Source organism: Talpa europaea, assembly GCF_964194135.1.
Source record: "Talpa europaea genome assembly, chromosome: 7".
In the NCBI taxonomy this organism is placed as follows: Eukaryota; Metazoa; Chordata; class Mammalia; order Eulipotyphla; family Talpidae; genus Talpa; species Talpa europaea.
Window position 1 is genome coordinate 65933672 of NC_140074.1, and position 25176 is coordinate 65958847.

Consider the following 25176-nt stretch of genomic DNA (forward strand, 5'->3'; position numbering starts at 1 on the left):
TTCCCACCAACAGTGCACAAGCATTCCTTTTTCTCCACACCCTTGCCAGTGTTTGTTGTTTCAGGGGTTTTGTTGTTGTTGTTTTTTGACATGGGCTATTCTCTTGGGAGTGAAGTGGTAACTCATTGTCATTTTGATTTGCATTTCTCCAGATACCATTGATGTTGAACATTTTTTCATCTTCCTTCTCTGTGTCTTTGGAGAAGTATCTGTTTAACCCTTCTGCCCATTTTTTTTTTTTTGGATTGGGCTTATGATTTTCTTTCCAATAAAACTTTTGAATGAATGGATGAATGGGAATATGACTTGTCAGGCTAAACACTTTCTTGAGAAACCCAAGGGAATTTCCAGAGACTTTCAGCCTCAGTTCAAAGACCCCTATTGTGAGGCTTAAAGGGGAGTTTGGTGCTAAGCAGACTCCTGGTAGTTGTTTGAGCCAGTGGTGGGACTAAAAGAAGCAATTAAGGGACCTAAGGTAGAAACTTAAGAAGGCTATTCTATTCTATTCTATTCTATTCTATTCTATTCTATTCTATTCTATTGTTCTGCTCTATTCTATTCATGGGGTTGTAGAAGCCCAATGATACATTGTGTTAATGGGATGAATACCCCATTTGTCCAGTTCCAGCACTCCTCTGATGTATGTTGTTGGCTCCACATCAATCACCTCAGGTGGCCTTAACAAAGTACCAAGGACAGAGTGACTTAAGCAACTGAAATTCATTTTCTTTCAATTCTGGAGACTGAAAGTGCAAGGTCACAGTGTCTTCAGGTTTAGTTTCTCCTGAGCCCCCTCCTTGGCTTGCGGGTGGGGCCTTCTCACTGTGTCTTCACATGGTTGCCCCTTAGTGTGTGTGCTTTTCCAAATCTCCACTGCTTATAAGGGTAACAGGTATACCGGAATTAGGGCCTTCCACTTTACTTTAATTACATCTTTTAAGATTCCATCTCCAGACACTGTCTTAGTATTAGCACATACTCAGATTCTGAGATACTCAGGAGTCAGGACTTTAGCCTGTGAATTTGGGGGAGGCATGCAATTCAGTGCATAAGAGACTCCAAATACCGCAGTTGACAACTCACTTAGTTTCTTTTGAATTTTTTTTTAAAGATTTATTTATTTATACAAGAATAGGGGTATAGGCCAGAGGCACGGGAGGGTGAGAGAATTCACCAAAGACAGAGTGGGAAGCATAACAGGCAGACAAACTGAAAACACTGCTGGGGGGAGCAGCAGGCGAGTCAGGAGAGGTCTGCTGCGCCATGCCGGTAACTCCCTGGCCGACCGGGAATCGAACCCACACTGCAGAGGCTGCAGACATCTTCATAGTACTACACTCAACCTGCTGTGCCACCAGAGAAGTCCCTCTTTGAATGGTTTTTGCTTTGGGAAATTGGGAATTGTAATAAGGCCATTAATAATGTCCATAAAAGGCCAATTACTTGGATTTTTCTGAAACTTAGTAGTACTCCTGCAAGAGACAGAGAAATCCCCTCTTCCTGCCATCCATCCTTATAGTGAATCCATACCCTCTTGTATTTCCAACCCTACCTACAACACTGGATAAAGAAAATTTAGCATCTCTGGTTATGATAAAGGTTTTAGTGATGCGAACAGACAGTTAAGGAGGAGAAAGGTCCAGAACCATTTATGCTGCCCATATAACATGGTTACAGACAGTACCTAGGTTTAAGTGCCCATAAATTCTTGTAAAAATTATTTAACTTTTAACAACTCCAGAAATAACTTTAACTGAGAGTTTACCAAATGTTCAATTCACTAATATAGGTTGTCTGTGGATCCTGGCAGGTAGAAAGAGAGAGAGCAATTTATTTGGATCATCTTTAACTTGGATAACTGCTAACTATGCTAAAAAATATAATAATAATAATTCTTTCTAAGTATAAGAACAGAACTGGGAACATTTTGAAGTTAAAGATTTATAGCCCTATGTAGTTCAGAATATTCCAGAAACGTGCTGGTGTGCTTTCTTAGGACATGCAATATAACTTCAGCTGTTCGAATAGTTCTTGGAATTTCCCCTGTCTTTCCTAGCATTGGAATCAATGCCTCAGCTCTGATGGGTTTGCCACTTTTGGCAGGAGGGTTGGATTAGGAGGGCAGTAAAGGCAGTCTGAGGTGAGAAGAACGGTTAAGACAGGAGCAGGAGTTACTAGTTGTGTAAGGAAGGTTGCAGCCTAAGCAAGCTGGCCAGAGCCTACCAGACAGCCCCCACAGAGTCCAGCCATGTTAGGAGAGCACCATGGACACATGCCTGAGAATGACCACAGCACATGTGCTCCCTGCCTCCCAGCTTTACTTGCGTATTTCCTAAAATTTTGAATCACTTGGCTGCATTCTGAGCCATGTTCCAATATTTATTTTCTATTTTACCAGTTCTTTTTTCATTTGTATCTTAAATGCTATTTAAGACTCTCTAGCTGTTTGATATATTTCAGATGATGTCTAATTTTCAGACTCTAAGTTCTCTTTTGAAAAATTATTTTGCTTTTATCAAGTTATATATATCAATATATATGGTGACATATATGCATACATACTGTGCTGTCTAACTGCTTTATATATGTACATGTATACTGTATGTAAAACATATGCATGCATATATACTATATGTGATATATAATTATATGTGTATGCATATATAGATATAGGTGTGTAGAAAGTTATGTTCACTTTTATTATCTCACGTCCTCCTCTGTGTGCTGCCCTTTATAATAAGTGTTTTATGCACATGGCTTTTAATACCTATTGGAAGTTTCATTTTTGGGTTAGGGGGAGAAATTCTAAGTGTTCAGGGCATTGAGACCAAGCCTAAAGTCCTGCTCAAAATTCCCAGCAAGAATTTAAAGGAGCTAATTCATAATACTTACTGTGTTTTTAATTGAATAGGAAGGATAGTTGATACACTGGACTAGAGTCAGATTCCCAGACAATCCACTGGATCAAGCGCAGCAAGATATGGGACCAGACCATGAAAAGCTGCCTGCAGCTTATTGAACTTGCAAATGGATTTTCTACCTTTGGAGTTTAGCACTCCCCTGCCCACCTGTACACTTTCCCTGATTTGACTGCTACTCAACTTTAGCTGTAAGTTTCATTGTCGTTTATTTCAGTGAGTCTTTCCTCCCATTGTCCCAACATCCTTCCAATCACCAGTGTAATTGTATCCCCTAATTTCCATCACTGTTGTTCACTGCACTCACTGATCATTCTCTCTCCCAGTGATTAGTAATTTCATTATTAGTAAAATCCCTCAGGATAAGGATTGTATTTTCACATAATGATTAAAAGGTAGCCACAGTATTGACACTATATGCCAGGAAGCTAAAATAAACTTTTCACATGTGTTTTCTCATTTACTATTACAACAAACTTTTAAAGTTAGGCATTTTTATTACCACATTAAAGATGATGAAAAGAAGGCTCAGAGAGGTCAGGACACTTCCTTAAGATGATTTGGTTGATAAGTATCAGGGATGGGGTCCAAACCAAGATCTGCCTCCCAGGTTTTTGTTCTCAAAACATGCTAGATTATTTTTTCCATATCTGTATCCCCAGTACCTCTACTGGGGATAGCATAGGTACAAAATGTATATTTAATAAATAAATTCATATGAACTCCTAACTGTTGATACAACAAAGCTTTCCAAAGGGGAGGGAAAGCAGGAGGACACAAGGTCCTGGCTATATATCACTGCCAGTGAAGCCACCCCCAAACCTAAAAACAACTCTTTCATTGTGTCTGATGGTTTTGTGGATCAGAAGCCCCAGTAGGGTTCTGCCGGCAGTTGTCATCTGGTAGGGAACCTGGAAGGTTGGGCTCAGCTAGAGTTCTCTCTCTCTCTTCATGAAGTCTCAAGACCTTCAAGGAATGTGTGACCATCTTTATTTCTCTGCATATGGCAAATTAAATGACTAAAGTAAAGTAAAAAGACAACTTTGAATTTGGGTTCCCTAGTACTTCTTTCTGGCTAAATCTGGTTCCTCATTATGCTTACTCAAAGTCTGGTTCCTACTCTAGCCCCTATGAGGGCAGGAAGCATTCCTTTTTCTCTGTCACTCTGCACCCAGCATTTAGCACAGGGACACATATGCCATGGGCACTCAGGAAATGTTTTGGAGTGGATGAGTAGATGGGAAGTAGGATGGATGATGGTTCTCCTACCCACTGAGCTAGGTGACTAGACTCAACTCCTTTGTCAAAATGAGAGCAAAATATTTATCAAAAATGACCACCGATGTTCCATGCAGCTCTAGCAGGTGAAATGTGAGCCTATGGCAGGATCAAGATGCAAGGAAAGCAAGTGGGACCTCGGAGTCTTCTGGTCAAGAAAACCAAGTCCAGATAGAATCTGTCATGCGATGCTCTGTCCTCGAACTGGAAACCACCTTGGCTTCTGGACACAGTACTTTCAGAAACAGTCACTGTACGGCTCGGTCAAGGGCATTTGAAGAAACTGGAAATATTTTACCAGGAAGGAAAATACTTAAGACTCACCATAAATGTATTGTAATGTTCATGTTGCAGCCTTGAGGCAGGAGAAAAAGACCTGTACTGTGTGAACCCCACAGCACAGAACTGAGTGTTGAATGAAAGTTATAGAAAAGGTAATTTCTGCCCAACAGAAAGAGGTTTCTGGCCAGGGATCTGCTTGGTAAATGCCATAGGTTTGGAGAGAGGAGTGTATTCAAGAAGAATCAAGAAGTAGTCAAGAAGAATCTCTCAACACCTGAATATGGATGCTGTAAAGATACTCAAAGGACAACCTGTGTCTGGACCATTGACTCACATTGCCTGAGTGTGATGCTGAGTAGTATTATTGGATTTGGAACCAGAGGACCAGGATTCCAACTGCATCTCTACCACTTTAATGTGATGTCAGGCACATGACTTTACTTCTCCAAGAGGCTAGTGAGAGCTAAATAGATTTATCCATATTAGGTATCTAGCACATCAAGTAGGACCTAGTAGAGTTCTAACAAATGACATTTGTTTTATTATTATTTCTATAGCGCTTTTACATAAAGAGGAGACAATGGCCATTTCCTGAACATTTGCCTTCAGCCAATCCGTAGATATAAGCTTTTTTCCCTTTTCATGACCCTATGATATAATTAATCATTAAAATTCCCCTTTTACTCATTTTCTCTGAAACTGGAACTCAGAGAGTAGAAACAACTCACTCTCTGTCAAACATCTAGTTAACAGAGTAAAGAAAGTTTCAGGCCCACATATTCTTACCCAGAGCCCCATCTCTTAAAAATAAGCTCATAGAGCTGTGTGGAGATTTCTGGACCTACTAAACATAGAGCTTCCATATGATCCAGCAATTCCATTCCTAGGTATTTACCCAAAGGACACAGAAACATCAATTCCAAAGAGCACCTGCACCCCTATGTTTATAGCAGCACTATTTACAATAGCTAAGCTTTGGAAACAACCCAAATGCCCAAAAATAGATGACTGAATCAAGAAGACGTGGTACAGATACACCATGGAATATTACTCAGCATTCAAAAAAGATAAACACATGCAGTTTGCAGCAACATAAATGGAGCTGGAAGGGATCATGCTCAGCGAAATAAGCCAGAAAGACAAAGAAAAATACCGATGGTCTCACTCATAGCAGGAATCTAGAAAACTTAAATAAGGGACCAGGAAAAAGAATAACTATAAGAGAGAAAATATCAAAATCAACAAACAACCATGAATCAGAGACACTCTATGGGGTGTGGGGGGCGGGGAATGGAGGGCTTGGTGTCAAAATAAGGGGGTTGTAATTGTAAGGGGAATATAAAAATAAAATTTAAATAATAATAAAAAATAAGCTCATAGAGCTTCTGACATATCTGTCCTATTACACTGGCAATGTCACTTTTAGCTAAGTGTTACACAAGCATTTGTCTATTTCCTCCACTTGTATCTCTAGCTGGGTCAAACTACATTAGGATCTCGGTATCCCATACATTATAACTTTGTTGAAAAACCTGTTTCTGGAAAAGGTGATTTCTTCTAATATTTATATGAGGCTGTTGGAGGCTAGACATTAAAAGCAAAGACTTTCTTTGAGTGATCCTCACAAACTCTACCCAATCTGACTATCCAAATGTGTCTCCTTCCAAGTTCATTTGTACTTCCAATTCAATGCGTAGGTACCTCGAGATAATTTAAAGGACACAACCTTGTCTATTCCTATTGTGTGACTTTAAGGCTAATCACTTAACAGTTCCAAACCTTAGATTTCCTATTTGTAAGTATGCACGATTAACCCTCTCTTGCAATAATTTTGTGAAGAAAGCATGAGACATTACAGCAGAGACAAAACTATGTGTTCAGCAAAATGTTTCATTTTCCTTCTGGCAATGTAAGTAGTCTTCCCAGACCCTTTCTATATAAATAAGTACTTTGGTGCCTAAATCTAGCCAAAAGCATAAGATAGGATATAGGCCACTTATTGCTCTGAAACTCAGCACTTTCTTTTCAGTGATTCTTCCCTAGCTGCTAGCAGATGTAAAAACAAAACAAAAACCCAGTGAAGGACTGAGGTCCTAGTGGAGGCCTGAGATGACAGATTCCACTCTGGGGAGGAAAACAGCTCCAGCCACATTAGATTGTGTTGACAGCAGTGTATTTGCATATATTTAGGGATTGTTTATTACAGCAACTAGTATTACTTGCCCTGACTTATACAATTAACAAATGCATCAGCATGGTAACTGGAAAAGTGCTCCATAATTGCTTATGTCCTTATTTTCTTTCCCATTTATTTTTATCACCACAATCTGTACAAATAAGGTCATTTACAAATAGCAATACCATTATAATTTATAAAGCTCAGCAATGTGAAAAAATATATATTAATGTGAATTTTGCAATGCTCTACAAGTGGCAGGAAATTACTGTCTTCCTTTTTCAATTAAAGAAATTCAGAAAAATTAGGAGGAAAGGAAAACTATTCCTGGATGAGCACTGTCAGTGGCTCTGATCACCAAGTGCTTTGTTCCAAGTATCTCCTGAAATTATATAGTTTTGTAAATGGATGATAAATTAATAAAATCTGGTTTTAAAAATGAAAGACAATGTAGAAATAACTAGAATTTCTAAAGTTTAAAAAAAAAAAGTGACTGCTGCTCTGGTAACTCAAATAGTTAAACTGTTAGGACATTGCAGATGAGGACATGGAAGCTTAGAGGAGGGCCCAAGTTTGCAGAGCTGGAAAGTGATAAAGCTAGAAAATTGACTTGAGCCAGTGTGTCTCCATGACCTGGTATCTTTTGAACACACAGGCAGTCCAGCTTCTCCAAGGTCATGCACACAGCCTGACACTCAATCACAGAAATCTACAAAACTGATGACTTCTCACCCTGTTCTTTATTCACTATCCCATACTGCCTTTCTCTGCAGGAAAGTGGTCTACTCAGTTGTAAATGGTATCCAAGCAACCACAATGATGCATCTTTCCTTAATGAAAATATTGTAGATGTAGCTAAGTAAATCAATCAGATTTCAAATATTTGAAATTAGCTGTGATTGACCTTTAGTGAAATCAAATAAACCAAAAGAAATATTTTTTTTACATCCCAAGAAATAAATAGATCTTCCACAAGGGAAAATATGGGTGCCATTTGCCACTGAGTAATACAGCAACAGATGAAACTCAGCATGAGGCACAGAAATCCATGGGTGTTTCCTGGTGGTGATGCTGTTTGCCAGAATGCTGAGGCTGTTTTTGTAGCAATAAAAATAAACAACATTATTCAAACATAATTAATCTTCCCCCAAATATTCTCCCTTCCTTGGTGTCTTTTTTTCTCACCAGTGTTTGAGGGATCTCTCCTTAGACTTGAGTCATCAAACACCTATTTTGATTTTTTTTTCATGCCTTATGTTTAGATACAGACATGTCGTGCCCACTGACTTTAGTCACCCTTTCTTGGGGTCACACCAGGGCCTCCACCCAAGTCAGTTACCCTAAACCCTTAGACCCACCACCGGCTATAGCTCATCTGGCTGCCAACCAGTCTTTACATCGGGTGTGCTCCCTCCCATCACTGTGTCTTTGTTGGGTTCCCTCCCTTCTGATTTTCTTACCGTCATCACCCTCTAAGGAATCCTTCCATTTTCCCAATCCTTTATCCTTTCTGAAAAAGTGTAACACCATTTTTTATGATTGAACTTATATGAAGTTCTTCTTTGCCCCTCAAGTTACGCTGATTTGGAAAATGCTTATGTAACTGTATAGTTTTGGGGGTACCCCACACACCTCCATATGTGCACATGCTTCACTCACCTCCACTGGTGCTCCTATGCCAGGGCTCTGTCGCCTTTCTTCCCCTATTCCCCCCTCCGTCCCTTCCCCATCTACTAAATCACCTCAAGCTAATCACCTAATCACCTCAAGCTCCATCCATTGTGTCCCAAAATGTACTATTTCATGTCTGTTAATAGCTGAATAGTATTCCATTGACTAATTCTAGCACAATTTATTTTATTTGTATGTTGTTTGTTTAATAACCTCTTACCTGCAACATTGCTGTAGATGTTCATTTACCTCAATTTGTTCAATTTGATTCGTGTATCGACATGAGGTGGGGAAAGTTAAATCTCTAAGATTTACTGACAGTCAGAAGGCAAGAAAGCTGGAAATAACATCTTAAAGCCCTTCCTCTGTGCCTGGCACTATGCTATCCAGCTTGTAGATCCTACCTTATTGAAGCAGTGACCACCCTGTGAAACAGACTCAAAGAGTTTAAAGAATTTTTGAAAAATTACCCAGCCATGAAATCAATAATAGAGTATGGAATTTAGGCTGAAATATTTTTGCCTCTAAGTCTCTTCTACTTTCTAGGATACCATTTTATTCAATTCCTTTCACTGAGTAACCCAAGTATGTAAATACCAATAGAAAAGTTAAAGAAAAAAGAAACACACATATTTAACTCTCTAGATTTTGGTAGGAACCACATCATCTATCATAGATTTCACAGAGGCTAGGTTTCTAAACAGTGCCTGTGTGACAAGATAAACACTCCATCATCTTCATTGTCTCTCCCAATTTGAGCCAAAAACATGGAGAACTTGGTAAATTTGACACCTCTCAGGAGATCTGACTAATTTCTCCTGTATTCCTTGGAATTCTATATTAGATTAATAAGAATAAGGGGAAGGAGCAGGGGGAGAAAAAGATAAGAAGAGTTGTACAGTTACTAATTTTCATACAAACCACTTTCCCATTCAATTGTGTCTTCTTACCTGAAATGCTTCATCCATCAAGAGTGTGAAGGTGTCTTCCTTTGGAAAGTAGAAATAATTCTGAAAAAAGGAGTGTCTCATATACATATTAAGTTTACAATTTAAATTGACTGCTTTGTTATGTACATGAGTCCTGTTGAGACACTCAATAGAAGTTCTAAGATTTCTATGACCTCTTTTCCCCCAATGATTTAAAGTCTAATTAAGCCCATCAAGTATATTTAAATGTACAGTGACTAGAATTCATTGGTCAACTTCAGAGTAAGATGGCTAAGATAAAGCTAATTCATCATCTTAAAATTTGTAAAATGGAAATGCTCAAATATTTATTTATACCTTCCTTTATTAACTATACCAGTATGTAACCAGATTGTAGGCTATAGAAAATATCTTTCCATAAGAGTATTCCAGTTGATAAATGCAAAATAATAATAATAAAATCAGAGCTTCACCCCAGTGAATTAATGGATCCAGAGTATGAACATCAACAGCTGTGGGCATTACCTAATAAATGCCTTAGGTCCCCCCACAGATGAAGTATAAGGAAAAACAAGGGGTGGAAGATGAAAATACAGATTGAAAGCTTCATCCATCCTTTTAAAATAATGTGTAAGACTAAATTTGGCCTCTAAGGATGCACACTTGGGTGACAAAAGTATAAGGCAACAGAGGAAGTGACCAGAAGAAAGTTTAGTTAGCTTTGTGAGGGACAGAAAGCAATGGTTTGGGACACAAAGTCCCAAATGGAGCAGTGTGCAAAGTCCAGTTTCATGACCTGGGAGGTAGTCACTAAGCCATTTGCTTTATAACAACTCATTAAGCCATTCCTTTGTTCTGTGTGGGTTTTCTGTGTCTATCATCTTTTTTACAAGGAAAAGAATAAAATGCTCAATTAAGCAATTCCCCGAGATTCTAACTATAAATTGAAAATTCATCTGAAGCATGTATTGAATTTAAAAATGAAGAGATATTCTTCTAGCAAACATTGAAGAACAGAAGTCAGGAAAGAAAACATTTTCTTTTATGAAATTTGACATCATGTATGCCTAGATCCCCAACCATTTATTATCTCTGTGATTTTAGCTAAGTTTCCCCCCATCCCATGATCCCATGACTGTGTCTGAGTCTGTTTCTTCAGATGTAAGATGGTGTCTTTCCTGATTAAATAAAATAGCAAATAAAAATAAATTTAAAATGCCTAAAGGAGTGTCCTCATGCAGGGAAGCCTCTAACGGCCCCTTCTCATTGGAGATAAAATTTAGAATTTTGACCTTTGATTGGGAAACAGTTCCAGATAGGACTTTATTTATGATAGTTGGAGAGCACATTGAAATACTTTAGCTTGGGATACAGGTGATGAGCCACTGCCCAAGTACAAGTTCACAGACCAACCAATACGGGCAGATGTCCAAATCTGTTCAGGATCTATGGGATACCAGATACTGTACAATGGATAAACTTGCATATTCTATACACACATATGTGTGAATGTGCATGCATGTGCATACACACACTCTGAGAATCAGATGTGGTGACCCCCAGAAATTAGATAAGCAAGGTTTATAGAAACTGAATATGGGAATTTGGAATCCAAGTCTTGCTGACTCCAACCTCAGATGTCAACTACCCTCATTAGTTTAGAAGTGAATTCTTTCTTTCTGAGGGGTCAAAGGTAGAATGAATCCCAAATGATGAGATACTGGTTCTCTGACACTACATCCAAATCACTTGGAGTTTAGATTAATAGTATCATTTCTAGGTCTCACTACAGACCTAGTGATTTGTGATATTCTGGCTTTTATCCCAGAGATCTTCATTGTAATGAACTTTTTAGAACGCTTATGACATTTGATCCTGTATGGAACAGTGAATGGGGAACTGTAGCCTCATGGTGTGAAGAAGTAATACAGAGATGCTGGAGTCTGAGGAGGAAGGCAGGATATATAAGCACGTGTGTGTGTGTGTTTGTGTGTGTGTGTGTGTGTGTGTATGAAAGGTATGCGTATGTGGTATTTTAAGACACTGGGGAGAATTGAGAAAAGAAAATCCTGTCTATCAAGGATTGATCTGGTTGTTCATTCACTGGGTTCAGGAGGTCAATGCAATATCAGTTCCTCTAAGAGATCGTTTTTCTTAGAATTCATGAGATAATCAACTTTGCGTTGGCAAAGAGTCCAGATCATCTAACACGGAAAGATTTCTTGGCCCATTCTTTTGAAACGCTCATCTAATTTTATTCTCCATCCCTTCATCCTGTTTAATTTTTCTCTCTAGCCTTCATTTTATCTTACTTACGTTACTTCTTGGTACATTTGCTTATCTCTCTCTTTCTTTACAACATGAGTGTTGTGTGGTCAGGGACTTTATTTGTTCACTGCTCCACATCGTCATCTGAACAAATCCTGGTATGTGGTAGAATCTAGACAAGTTGAGTAAGTGTGCTTCCAAAGAAGCATAATTTTACGAGTTTGAAAAATTGTCTAGAGTGGCCATAAAAGAAGGATTAGGCAAACTTCCTGCCAGATCAATAGGAAAGAGGCAGGTTAGAGGACTACAGAGGAAGCAGCTTCGTGAAAGCCAGAGAAGTCTATACCACCTGGGAACCTTTAACAAGTTGATTGTTGAAAATAAGCTTTCCCAAGAATAAGCACATCTATGTCCTAGGGAGGTTTTTTTTTTTTGGGGGGGGGAGTTAAAGGTGAAAATGGTACACAGGACCTTCATGATGCTGAATGTGGTGAGAGACTTAGTGCATGCTGGTTCCTTGGGGAAACAGTCTAATGAGTAGTGGTCTAGAACGCAGCTCTGAAATCAGACTGCCCACATTTTTGTTCTGGCTTCACTACTTCTTTCCTTTATGACTTCAGCAACCCATGCTGAACCATTACTCTTTTGCGCACAAAGTTAGATTGAAATAACACCTACATTATAGGGTCATTGGAAACAGTAAATCACAAAATCCACAGGAAATATTTATCCTTGTGCCTCATCTAGAGGCAGCCCTCTTTAAGGATTATCTCTAGTTTTGTGCTGATTTTGATCCTTCCTCTTTTTTATGGAATAATTTAGGTCAATTCTGATCTCTACTCTTTATCTATGTAAAAGTATGACACTCAGAGAATCTGCCATGGAAGCAATGATTCTGTCCATGTAATGTGTGCATGATACTGACAAGAACAAACTCAAGAGCATCCACATTAGCCTTGACCTTTCCAGTAGAGCGGTCTTCTCAAGAGACAATGCACTGTTCAGGGCCTGAGTCAGGTATGCATCACACTAGTAGTCTGGGTGACTAGGTGCAATTTTCTGGATGTTGGGAACTTTCAAATGGAAACTCAGATGAAAAATCTATCCATTAAAAGGGAAGCTGCAGAGATAATCCTATAGATGCAGGAACTTTGACTCTAGGGATATCCTGATCTGTAAACATTTCTTTCCCCATTCAGAAATAGTAGCCATCTTTCCAGGGAGCCTGGCCAAGCCTTGATTCATGCTGACCCTCTAAATTGTCACTCACCTTCAGCTAGAGAAATCATCTGCTGAGTCCTTCATGTCACCTACTGTCTCTGAATTTCACATTTTCTTCATCCCAGTTACAACAGTGAGGGTGGGTTAAGTTGTAACAAACAATTCTGAAAACTCAGTAGTTTAAAATAACAAAGGTTTATTTCTCACTCATGTTCTGGGTGGGGCACAGACTAAAGAAACAGACACCAACTTTAATTTGCTTTTCTCTGTGTCAGAGGATAAAGAGTTATGAAGGATCTCAGAGTCCCAGTCAAATGGCCCACTCATCTCATTGTCTGGAACCAATACTTGGCTCACCCATCTGTAGCTGGGCAAGAAAGTACATCTTGCCATAATCTCAGGAGACCCAGAGCTATAGCTATTCAATGACTAGAAGTTGTGATTACCACTCCTCCTAAAAGAAATTATGTATTTATTCATTCATTCAAAGCATATCTACTGAGCCCCTACTGAGAGTCAAGCAGTACTCCTGGCTTAAGGCATTCCTAGTGGAGAGGCAGAATAGTAACCTGATACATGTTCTGATCAGAAAAACAGTGCTACAGTTTAAGAGATGTAGGGAATGACGTAGGGAAGGTTTCCTGGAGAGGAAATACATCAATTAAACCTTGAAGGGTGAATTTGAGCCAACTAGGTAAAGGGCTAGGATTTAGTGTCCTAGGCAGAGACTCAGCATTGGCCAAGGCATGATTAGGAGAATGAACAGAACCTGTCTGCATAACCCAAAGTGGTGTAGTGTAGTTGAAGCATTAGATTTGTAGGGGAGACGGGTAGGAGATAAAACTGATGTGATAAGAATAGGAACAATCTGAAGGACCTTTCTGGTAATTTAGGCCAGAGGGGAAGCTTGATCTAAGATCAATGGAATGCTGTTTAAAAGTTCTGAGGGGGAAAGTGATAGCTTTCATATCATATCATAGTTGGGGAGCAGTGTGGAGGATGAGCTGGCAGAAAGGTTGGAGGCCAGCAAACAGTTAAGAAATGTTCATAACTACAGAAATAAATGTTGGAATACAGTGGCCTGAACACAAATCAAACACATTGAGGAGAAAGATGCAAGTAGGGTATGAGGGCATTAAGTAAATAGAATTAAAAAGAAAAAGGAAAAAAAAATAAAAGTCAGAGTGAGTCTATAGATACAGAGGACAGATTGGTTTGCAGATATGTTGGTATGAATATATATGTGTGCATATGGATATATATATGTAAGTAAAATATTTTTAAACAAAAACATCCAGAGTATTTAGTTACCTGTTTTCTTCTGTTGTAAACTGCCTTTCTTGTCATAAAGAAGAAAATAGAAATCACAGTCAGATGTATCTCAGCGTGTGCTTTCTGTCCAGAGAATTAACAACCTGAATGTTATTGACGGGACTTAAATATCGGCAATGACGGTTACTTGTGCATGAGAAAGGCAAGAGTGTTCAAATTTTGAGTACTGTTTTCATGCTTGATCAAGCTATAAAGTGCACTTTGTTTAATAGTCTCTGTAATGTTATATGTCAATGTTCTTAGCTCCATGTTAGAGATAAGTTTGTAATTCAGGAAGGTGAATTAACTTGCCAAGTTTGCATGAATGGGGAAACAGAAATTCTTTTTTTAATAATGTATGTATTTTTCTTTTTCTCCTTTTTTTAAAAAAAAAGATTTATTTATTTATACAAGAACTGGGGTACTGGCCAGAGACATGAGAGGGTGAGAGAATTCGCCAGAGACAGAGCAGGGAGCAGAACAGGCAGACGGACCAAAGACACTGCTGAGGGGAGCAGCGGGCTAGGGAGGAGAGGTCTGCTGTGCCATGTGGTTTTCTCCCGGCCGACTGGGATCGAACCTGCACTGCAGAGGCTGCGGACAGCTTCACAGGGCGGCGCTCAACCCACTGCACCACCAGGGAGGCCCAAGAAAATGAAATTCTTACCAAACTTTCTCTGACTCCAAAACCTATATATTTTCTATGAGTGTTAGGTTTCAAATGACAGATTAAACATCTTCAAGGTACTAAGGTATTTCCCAGGAGCCAGCCATTCAACAAACATTATTAGTGACTACTACGTTCCAGTCATTGCTTGGCATAGATAGGGATGGCCTAGACAAATTCCATGATTTCAGAGAATTTCTAAATACATGCACATAAAGAAAATAGAAGTGACAGTGTCTCAGGAGAATCATGATAACAAATAGGAGGTCCAGATTGATAGAGCTGAATTCAGGATCTGCCATAATGAATTTGGAATGCCAGAAGAACAATCTGTGTGGGAGTATTAGGATGTTGAAGTTACACATTTACAAATAAGCTGCGTGTTTGTGATGTTGAGACTAAGACTACTTGGTTTGTCCAAGATAGGCTTTGCTCCAAAGTATTTATTGGTGCATTCTAAAATGAATACCGAGTAGATAGTGTTTCCCAGAGTTCTCCATAGAAAGTTTTCCCAGAGAAATCTCCATTTTAACAGATTTGAGAAATTCTTACCTAAACCAACCCAATAGAAGGGGACTCCATTAATCAAGACAAACTAGGTTTTGCTCAAGTAACAACCAATCTGTACTCTCAGTGGTCTAAAATAGCTACGGTTTCTCTTTTGTTTACCCATCATAGCCTGGTGGTGGGACCTTACTAAGTGCTGTCACACAAGAAGCCACATTGGTGGAGCAGCCACCATTTCTGATGTTGTTAGTCTCTGTGCCAAAGGGAAAGAGACCTCCGGTGGGTCTCAAGTTCATCCATTAAGTTTCCTGACCTGGAAAATGCACATATTACATACCTTTACAACTCACTGGCTAAGACTAATCTCATGTTCTGCTTGACCACAAGAAAGATCCTACTATGGGCCAGGAAGGCTTAACCTACCATGTGATTAGAAGTAGTTGGTGGGCTACAGTAATATGGGCCCCAAAGAGAAAAAGATTGAAGAATTTCTCCACTTACAAATAATGAAAAGAAAGTCTCAAACAAAGGAATAATGGAAGAAATGGGTAGAGGATTTCAGAACATAGTTCGTGACACAGGTAGTCCTGAGTTCTGGTCATGGAAACACTCTTTTCAGACTTCTCCTTCAAAATGTATTTCTCTGTGAAATGGGTGACAAGGATTACTGGAAATTCTGTTCTGTTCTTAGTTTGGTTGTAATAGTCTAATTTTTCACCATTTCTCCTCTTTCCCATCTAAGGGTACATCTTTTGGGATGAGATTATTGATTCACCAGGCCCTCAGATCTTACCTGAGTCACTCTTTCTTCCTAAAGGATATCCTGTTTTCTGACCTGTCTCTGGTTGATAATCAACTTTTCATTTCCTCAAGGTTTAAGAAGATTAGACAAGAATGATCTCATTTGATCCTGTGGGTCTCAGTCCTGGTTCTCTTGCTCATCCCATGGAGCGCCGCCTCTGGATGGTGGATGATCTGCTCTCCTGTTTCCACTACTTTCAACTCCTGTCTCAAGGCCAGAAACCCTGATCAATCCATGAACCAACTTTTTCACCTTATTTAAAAGAATATAATATAATGTAATATACATAAGATATGCAGTCAGACAGGCTGGTTTAAATCCTGGCTGCACACTTCTATCTAACCCTTGGGCAAGTAACTTTTCACTAACACTACATCTTCTTTTCCTCATTTGTAAAATGGTGTCAATGGTTCACAACCTCACAGACCAGTGGTGAAGATCATAGGAAAAGATGGTGGTACATGAATACTGGTTTCCATGTCTATTGCTTTATACCAAAATGCCTGAAAACTTAGTGGCTTTTTTATCATTGCTTGGAGATCTTTAGATCTACTGGCTAGATTTGCATATTCTCAGGAGAGCTCACACATATGTTTATAGTCTGCTGGTGGATCAACTGAGTCTAGCTAGTCTAGGGCGGCCTCACTCATGCTTGGCAACTGACTATGGACGTGGGCGACAGAGGAGACTTAACCACATGCCTTTTGTCATTTAACTGGCTAGCTTGGACTTGTCTTCGTGGCAGCTGAAAAGATTCAAAAAGAAAAAGTGAAAAGTGTGCAACACCTCTTGGGCTCAAGTTCAAAACTGGCACAAAGTCACTTCTGCCACATTCTATTAAAAAAAAAAAAAAAGCAAGTCCCAAGGCTAGCCCAAATCAAGGGTTAAAATGATCGACTCCACTTCTTAATGAATGAAGCTGTCACATAATCTTTCAAAGGGTGTTAATACAGAAATGAGTGGGAGAGAGTAGCCATCTTTGTAAGCAAACTACCATAGCCCCCTCTTCTTTAATCCCATCTTGAGTCCTTCCTGTCCTCAAAAGTTCTGGACCACCCAGTTGTGAGCTTCTCGAAGGCTGGGACTGCATGTTATGCATCTCTCTACATGTCCTGAGCATCCAGTGAACACCACCATTATCACTGCCACCACTCACTAAAAGATGAACTATCCAGGCTCTGTTTTAATCACTTCTTAATATATCACTTTTTCCTAACAACCATTCTCTTTATAATAGCTACTTATTTATAATGTATTTTTTATTTATATCTTTTACATCATTGTGTATTCCCCATAAAACTCTCACCACCAGTTTATCTGTGAACCATCACCATAGTCCCATGTGTTCTTCCCTCACCTTTTTTGATCCCTTTTCTTCCCCCTCCCTCGCAGAATGTCTTTGCATTCCTATACACTTAGCAGGTACCCGACAAGAATCTATTAAATGAGATTTTTTTCCTCTATCCCCAGGCTCTTTTGTGGGGTGAGCACCTGCTTTGGGGTCCCAGGAGAGAGTAGCAGAAATAAATAGTGATAGACTTATCAGTCCCATCTGTGAATTCTCCAAGCACCCTCTTCTATGGCTCACCAGCCTCATTTCCAGTTGACCCCATAGACTTGTTGTCCTGGGTTGAATTCAGCCTCTTGTGAACTCTTATAATACTTCTCATGCCCCACAGTGCCCATATGACTCATCTCACCCACACACCTCCTACTCCCCTCCATTCATGTCTTTGCCCCAACAATCCCAGCCCTTTGCTTGTGTGAGTTTATCACAGTTATTTTTCAGAGAGAGTTACCATAAACTCTTATGCTTAGTCATAAAGAACAATAATAATAATAATGCTTTTCTGTTGCCAAGTACTTGTTCTAATATCTCATTTGGTTTCTCAAATCAGCCTCATGGATATGTGAACAGGTAAAACAGTTCCCATTTATAGGCATCAAAACTAAGGCATGGAGAGGTTTGTGTGTTTTGTATTGTGTATGAAAGTGCTTTTGTGTTTAGATAGCCTTGGCTTCTCATCAAGTTTCTATTCCTTGTTCATTTTGAGATCTTTAGCAAATTGCATAATATGTTTGGTCCTCAGTTTCTTCATCTCTTAGAAGTGGGTAATAAACTTCGCACCACAGGTTTATTAGGAAGATTAAATGAGATGATGCAAATAAAGCTCTGACACATAGGAGCCATTCCGCAGGCTATTATTATTGTTGTTGTTGTTGTTAATAAATATGAATGAGGTAAGAATGAGTCATGTTAGTCAATTGCTCAACCCTCTCCGTTCAATCTTCATCACATTTGTCTCTGTTATTCATTCCATATTTGTCTGCCAAAGATATAAACCTTTTTTGTTTTGCATGCCCAAATCTAGAATGACCCTTCTATTTTTCAAAGGAGTAATTTGAAACATTAGTCACATTTAGGCCCATGAGGTATCTCCCCCCACCCACCCCATACAAAGGTGTGCATGAACTAGAAGGAACAAAGAATAGTAGTTTAGGAAATATTGATATCCCAGAAATTTAGGGAGACACAGCAGTTAGGTCCCCAATCACTGGATCATCTGGGACTCGATTTCTAAATAACATTCACAGCAGCCTGGACTATGTTGCAAAAGAGAATGGTCCAGTTAAGCCCTCATGATCTAAACATCTTTGAAGTCAATTTTCTATGATTATAGCTTGCTCAGTGAGATGCAGCAAAACTCACAAAAGCTAAAGACAAAACCTAGACAAACCATCAGACTTTCCCTCCAGTGTTCCATGCTCAGCAATGCAGAAATAATGTCAACTAACATCCCTCATATGCATTTTGTGCTTTGTTTACAGCAGGTTTCCATTTCTTTCTTTCTATTTAGCCCTCTCAATACCCATGTGAGTTAGTTAAGGTGACATTTATCTCATTTGTAAAACTAGAGATGAAAAAATTGGACTCAGGTGGGAAAAGTGCCCAAGATTTTGAAGTTAATGACTGGCATCCCCATGCCAGTCCCCTCTCTACCCCAGTGGTTGTGCTGGAATATGATGAAATGATCCACTACTGGTTTGATCAAGGAATTTTCTTCCATACTCAGCTATGCAGGAAAGCTTGTAAAGCATGAATTTCTTCTTGAGGGTTGGAAGTTGGAAAGAACTGAATGGAATCAAAAGACAGATCACTCTGTGAAGGAGCAAGGAAAGGACTGAATAATTCAGTGAAACTTAATGGACTTTTCAGATCATGCCAGCAATCTGTTCCCATTCTCAATCCAGATGCCACTGAGCCAGCACTCTTCCTGTTTATCTGATCCATTTGGGCAATTTCATTGTGGGGACAGTGAAGATTCTTCCTAGGAGATGGAGGACTTCTCCTCTCTCATCTCGAGAAGGCTGCCCTTTGAGAAGGCCTGTGTAAATATTGGTGGCTGATTTGCATGGATATTGGCAGCGCTAAGTGAGGCAATAGGAATCTTGAGGACTTCCCTCCTTTTAGACCCCTTGTTACACACTAGATCAACAAAGATGTACTAGAGCTTCCTGGCCTCTTCACAGCTAGTCCACATCTGTCATGTCATGATGTCAATTACCAATTTGGATGTCAGCTTCCTAAACAAGATGGACTCTTGTTCCTGGGCATCCTTTGCATTCCAGAATGTCATGGTTTTCAGTCCTCTAGTAAAGTAAACAGCTCTTGTCAGGACTCACTTGGTAGATTAGCCTTGGGTAACTTGAGTCTCAGTTTCCTCATCTGTAAAATGAGCATAAAAAGATGACTCTCATTTCATCTACTGCTGAAGGCTTGAATCAGTGCTTGCATGTAAAAATTTTTGTTGCAGAACTTAGCACCTAGCATTCAAATTTTAGCTGTCATTGTTATCATTATCAGTATTGTCTCTTTTCTGTTTTTTATTCTGCTGCTCCATGAGACTTTGAAGCCAGAGCAAGAGGTAAACTGAAATGGCATCCTAGGGGTCTGGGTCTCTAAGAAAAATGGACCCTTCACAGCCTCAGGGCTATCAATTAGTAACAATTTCTTTGGAAATCAACTCTTTGAAAGAACTAGACTATTTAATTCTAGGCATAAGTAAAGAGAAGGAAACAAAAATCAGTCACAGCTCTAAAATGTTCTAACACTATTGGTGCTATTATCTCAGCAGCCAGGTATCCAGCACTTCCACAGTTATTTAACATAATGGATAGTTGCTGACAAGCTTCTCAACAGAGCTCTCACTTGCAGGTGTATAACCACAGTATTAGCTGGGACTTTATTTGAACAACACACTCTTCTCATGACTAAATTGAAGGGCTTTTACTTTCAGGGCACAATGACTGCTTAATATAGAAATGCTGTTTTCTGCTGCCCATATGTCTCTGCTAGGAGATCACCCAAGGAGATTCGCGCATCCTTTCCCCTCCACACTGGGGTACAAAGTTCTATCTGTTGGAGCAGGCTGAAAACCTCTTTTGGTTAGTCCCTCCTCTCATTCTGCCCCTCTCTATATTCATTAGTAACTCCATAAACCTTCAACAATCTCAACACAAATAAGAAAATAGTTGGGTATAAGTTGACTCTTAAAGATAGGAATGATTGAGTTGTGAGTCTCAGGTTGAAAGGGGGTGGAATGGAAACAGTGTGAGTATATGTGGGGACATAGACCTGGAGAAAAACATGAGAAGAAAAGCCTATAATTTGTATAAATCATGGGGAAGGCTTTTTAATATTAAGACCTGGGATTTAGGTTCGAGCCAAGTTTAACTGTGCTTCAAGTGTCAAGCGTCCTCAAGTACTGAGGTGTCATTGTGCATGTGAATTTATGCAGATACATGTCTACACATGTAACATGTGAGTATAATATGTATGCATGCATGGCCACACAAAATATATGTGCTGTTGTTTGGCAACTTGTTTGTTTCACTGGGAAATGCATCATGATATTGATTTATTATTTTTCAAGACTATTAAGTGATGGCCTGCAATGCACCAGGCACACTGCTACAGGCACTGGAATACAGCCATGAAGAATCTCTTCACATCAACACCAATAGATCTATATCATTCTTTTTAATGACCACATTGAATTCCACAGTGGAAAGTTTTGTTTTGTTCTGTTTTGTTTTGGTAACAACTCCTCTAGTCATAGACATTTAGATTATTTTTAGTGTTTTGATATTCCATGCAATGTTCTGATGTATTGGTATATGTGTGCACATCTGCAAATATTTTTGAAGGTAGGTTGCTTGAGGATTGGAGGAGTTAGGGCACAGACAAATTTTAAAGAGGCATGGCCAAGGATTCTGGCATGATGATGCAGAGTGAAGATGCCAGACTTGCCTCCTCTACATAGTCACAACCAAATGACAACGAAACAAAGGCAACAACCCCTAAAGACAAACAGATGGTTTTTGTGTATATCAAGAGCAACTGGCATGGCTGAAAGGAGGAGGAAAAACTCTAATTAAAATGCATTTAGAGTGATAGCAGGGCAGTTCAACCATGTGAAGGAGAGACAACTGCTAGACAGAGCCCCTTTGCTGTTGTTAACTCAAAGGCACACTTACACATTGGGCACTGGAGAAGGGGGTGCACAGTCAGTGTTCAGAATAGAGGGTATACCACTGGAATAAGGGTACAGAGTCATGATTACTAGCTTGAGCAGTGGCTTCTAAGCTAGAACTTGGAGCCAGAACTGGTTGGGAGAGCCAGGTCAAATCACCTGTGTCTCCTCATGGACAAAACTATTATTTGAAGCCTGTGACTGTGATAGAAAAACACCTGTCTTAGCCCCCACCCAGGGCCAAAACCAAGGTTGAAGCACCTGGATCTTAACAACAGGACCAGGCACCCCAGTGTAAGGCTTCATATTCAAAAAAAAAAAACCACAAGTCTCAGCTTGTGGCCTCTCTCAACTATAGTCACCGAGTGCTACATCTGTTGCTCAATGACACTCTGGCCATTGAGGCTGCCATGAGACTGAAACATTTTGGCTAAGGTATTGGCCTTGGGAGTGGATCACTATGGGTCCCCCAACACATAACTCAGGTACCTGGAACATTGTAGGAAGCTTGAACTCCTGTTGCTCACTGGAGGTGACCTTCAAATGCTCCATTGACCCTATTCCTTCCTACCTTTTATCCCTTCCCAGCACCAGGGCCCCAGTCATCTGAATAGGTGTAAAGGTGTTATTCTATGCAATTCAGACACCTTAAAATCCTGGGTAAAAAAAAAACCTAGGATTTTACCCAGCTTCTTATAAGAGGAGTTATAAAGTAAGTTTATCAAGATAAAAAACAGGAACTCTCTATTGCAACCCAAAATGAAGCAACAGAAGACATATCACAAATGCTACGGCAAAAAGCAAAAGTAACAGGAGTTTCAATCCAGCAGAACAGCAGAATATGCCTGATGAACAGTGTAAGATTATAGTTATAAACACACTTGCTGAATTAAGAAAAACATGGATGATCAAAACCAAGAACATAATAAAATAAAGATCAAGAAAACATAACATTTTACAAGTAGAACTAGTGGAACTAAAAACTATAACCAAATTTGAAAATATAACAGAGGGCCTCACAATAGAAAAATGCAAGTAATTGAGAGAATCAGCGAGCTTAAAAGCATAATGGCACAAAACAAATGAAACAACAAAGAGAAAAAAAAATTAAATGAAAATAGTGTAAGAGGGTTTTGTGACAACAGACTTACAAAGAAATAATATAATGGGGGTTCCAGAAGGAAAAGGGATACAGAGAAGTATAGAAAATGTATTTAAGAAATAATTGCTGGGCCTCCCTGGTGTTGCAGGCAGTTGAGTGCTGCACTGTGAAGCTGTCTGCAGCCTCTGCAGCGTGGGTTTGATCCCGGCAGTGAGAATCCCACATGGTGCAGCAGACCTCTCCTGTCTCGCCCGCTGCTCCCCTCAGCAGTGTATTTCAGTCATCTGCCTGTTTTGTTCCCCACTCTGTCTCTGGTGAATCCTCTCACCCTCCTGTGCATCTGGCCTGTACCCCGGTTCTTATATAAAAATAAATAAATCTTAAAAAAAAGAAAGAAAGAAAGAATTGCTGAGAATCATCTCAATCTAGGAAACAAAGCAGATGTCCCAATCCAAGAGAATCAAAGAAATTCAAACAAAATAATACAAAACTGACTCAATCCAAGATATAGACAACCCACCAAACACAGTGTTCAGGAGGCCCATATAGACATGGAAAACTTTTTGTGTTTGCTTTTAATAAAGGATATGCAGGTTAAACCCATGAGATCTCATCTCATAGCTGTGAGCATGGCAATTATTTAAAAGATAACCAGCAAGTGTTGGAGAGGATGTGGAGAAAAAGGAGCCCAGTTACACTGTTAGTGGGACTGTAAACTGGAATAGCCATTTTGGGAAATGATTCCAAAATGGATTTACCTTAAAAACTGAAAGTGAAAATATTATATAACCCAGTAGTACCACTGTTGGGCATCGATCCCAATAACGTCATCAACTAAACATACCTATGCTCTACAATGCTTATTGGAACATTTTTAGGGCCCACTGAGAGAGGATTGAATTGAGAAGAGGCAGTATATCCATGCAATGGAGTATTTTTCAACCATGAGAAATATTGCCATTTACAGCAATATGGAAAGAGTTTGAGTGAAAAGATATAGTAAAGCAATTTAGAATGACAAGACCTAATATTGTATATTTACATAGCAGACAATTTGACAAAGTGAAATACTTCAAATTGTTGGAAACTAGCTAATAAATGGCAAAGCCAAGATTTGGGTCCTTTTCTTTCGTACTCCAAAGGTCCATCTACCACTTCAGAAACACACATGGATTTGCCATATGCTCAGATCATGAAGTGTGCCATTAGGAAGAGCTGCCTAGTAAATAGAATTTCAGCAATCAAAGAATTTTGGGAAACATTTTATATATTTATGTTATATACAAAATAATATATGTTTATGTTGTACACAAACATTTACATAGTCTGTATATTTTTAGAGATTCACAATATTCATTAACAAACTAAATCCTCTGGAAAGGTATTTGGAGAAGTCAGACAATCATTTTTTCAAACTTATTTGCTTGTAGAACCCTTAAACATGTCTGGTCTGAAGAAACACTTTGAGAAATACTGTCTTCATTGTACAATATTGCTGTGCCTCAGTCATAGAATCTCAGGTACTTTAAAAGATTTTTTAATATCACCTTCACTAAAAGATTGACATAGCTAACACCCTTCCCTCTGGTCTTGCTGGATGATCTGCAGAAATGGGAACAAACTCCATCTGAGGATATCCCAGTTGGTAGAAAATAGTTTTTTGTATATTCCACCAACATATTCCTGTGCAATTTGATTTCCCCCATTTGTTTCACAGAATGTATTGGATACTACTTCTCCCTTGAGATTTTTTAAATCATAAAATGACAGGATATCATAGTGTAAGGTTTTTACCGGCTCTTATCTGGCTTTAATTTTTCTCTCGTCACCTCATTCTCGAAACGATCCTCTCTTTAATATACTGCTGTTGGTCTGTATTGACTGTAAGGTGTGACACATGGAACAGGACCACTGTTCAGCTCTGGACAGAATAGCATACATGGGAAGAACCAGTTTTCCCTTGTTTGAAACATTCCATTTCTAGGGACACACCCAATTTTGGAACAATTTGATTTTACACCCCGGCAAACTGGAAACGCCAACTTTGCTCAGTCATAACCCAGCCACCTCAATAGTTCTTTCTTCAGAAGGGAGGGAGTGGTTGATCGTGGCAATTTTTGAAGAAAGTAGACATAGAAGTGATCATGAAGTTTTGTTCAGAACAGCTCTGATCCTAAAACAATATTGAACCTTGTAATCTCCTGACTATAAGAGCTCTCTCAATATACAGAGAAGCTGATAAGGGGCCAAGGGGAAGAGAGACATATATGAAAATAAAGGATAAATTACACAATGACTTTGGCAAGTTTTGCAAGAAAGATAAAAATCTTAAAGCTATAAACAAAACAAAAATAAAAGAGTAAGAATAAATTATACCAACTCTGACAATGTTTTTACATACATTGTCTCTTTTAATCCTCATAACATAAAGGAGAATATGACCTTTATTTAGAGATGAAAAGATTCACCTTCTAATTAGCTGCGTTACAGAGTCAATTTTTCTGTTTTGG